Source organism: Brassica oleracea, chromosome C3 (assembly GCF_000695525.1).
Source record: "Brassica oleracea var. oleracea cultivar TO1000 chromosome C3, BOL, whole genome shotgun sequence".
Taxonomy (NCBI): domain Eukaryota; kingdom Viridiplantae; phylum Streptophyta; class Magnoliopsida; order Brassicales; family Brassicaceae; genus Brassica; species Brassica oleracea.
In genome coordinates, this window is record NC_027750.1 from 36,067,408 (window position 1) to 36,069,364 (window position 1,957).

The window sequence follows — 1,957 nt, forward strand, 5'->3', positions numbered from 1 at the left end:
CAAAAAGCACTCGACAATAAGAAAAGAAGAAGAACTCTGAGATTCACATTCTACAGTTTTTTCTAGGGTTCTTATCAATTTGGGATTTTTTAGATTTGGGATTTTTGACCGTTGTGTCGGGTTATCACCGAGATATAGGTCCGGTTTAGCAATATTTGGGTTTTCCTTCGGTTTACTAACGGAGGTTTGATGGTTTGATACTGGGGTTTCGACATTTAACCATCGAAATTGGTCGGGTGGGGAAAGAGATATTTAACTTTAATATGGTGGGTATATAGATATTTAACTTTCGTTTGGTGGGGAAATGAAACGAGGCAATAGTTTGATGGAGAAATAGTGCGACACCATAGTTCCGGTGGGGAAATAGATCGCCAGCCCGTGTTTGTGCAAGAGATTGCTTGACTTGTATCTAGCTTGAAGATCATTTTATTGTAAGCGAACCACTGTCTTAAGAAAAAATAACAGAATTAATTTACCTGTTAAAGCCCATCACACATAAAATGAATCAAGTCTTAAGATTCAATAACCACTCACAGCAATCTAATTTATTAAACTAATCCTAAATCCAATAGTGATGATGAAAAATCTTCTAACACAACCCACATCTTTCCCTCGATGGTTGCGGTAACAGAAACAACAGCTGCAACATCTCTGTTATGTTTCTCTTAGCCATTTATGCCCAGATTTTCAGCATATTCGTAAAGTTTTTGAATTGTGATATTATTTGTCTGATAACCAAATTCATGGGTTGATCATATCCCTAAGAATTGACACTGAGAATTTTACATCTCTTACTTAATTGTAGAGCTCATTGACATAAAGATGACGATCATAAATCTTTGAAGCACTGTAATTTTTATTTCTGGTTTTTCTCACACCATCATTGATGGAAACTCAAGTACAACATCCACTACTCTTAATTATCTTAACTAATATAGAGAAAACGCCATAATGCAAGGAAATGGTCATAACCAACGTACCAATATTCAATGTATACATTTTTTTGGCCCTAAGGAGATAACCAAACATAATACAACCATTTTTTTTTATTTTGATATATACCTTCGTAATACAAACTTAACGATATTCATTATATTTATTAAGTGATATGTTAGTCATGTATTTCTTGAATTTTTTTATGAACTCTCAAAATATATGTTCTTCGAATATTAATCATATTTTCTATACAAACCAAAACCCTAAATCATATACACTATACCCTCTATCCTATACCCTATATCCTATACCCTATATTTTATACCTTGTTTCATATACTTATTTGAATCTCATTATTTTCTTGTATAGTTTGAATCTATGTATGTATTCTCTATAAATATTTTCCATGATTTAGTTTTTTTTTTAATTTAGCATATTTCCAATACAAACATTTAGCATATTCTAAATACAAACCAAAACCTATCTGCTAATACATGTTTCATCTATACTACTTTTTCTCTTTGATGAAAATGTAATACTTCTAAATTTACAAAGAAAATCTAATTCTAATTAATGGCAATTTTGTCTTTCGGCTTAAAACCATTAATTTAATTTATTGCATCTATGACCCTTTATAAAAGCTTATTCCAACAATCATAAATTTAATTTTATTAATAGATCTAAACTCATTGTATGCTTTTAAACAAAATAAATAAATTATTTACATTAGAAATGTAATAGTATTGATCATTATAAAATGCATAATATAAATACAATGCATTTACTTTATACGATAAATCAAATAGTTTATTCAGTTATGTGTACTATTATAAAATTACAAGAAGTTTGATCAATTTTTTGCTAAAAAATATTATAAGAAATTTTTTGGGTTTTTTCGGATCAACCGATGTTAGTTGAGGGGTTAATGGTTGGTCCTTAGGTTTTATCGAAATTTTAATAAATAATTTTTCATTAAATCTGAATTTTATGGAATAAATCAATTCACAGAACCTATGATAAA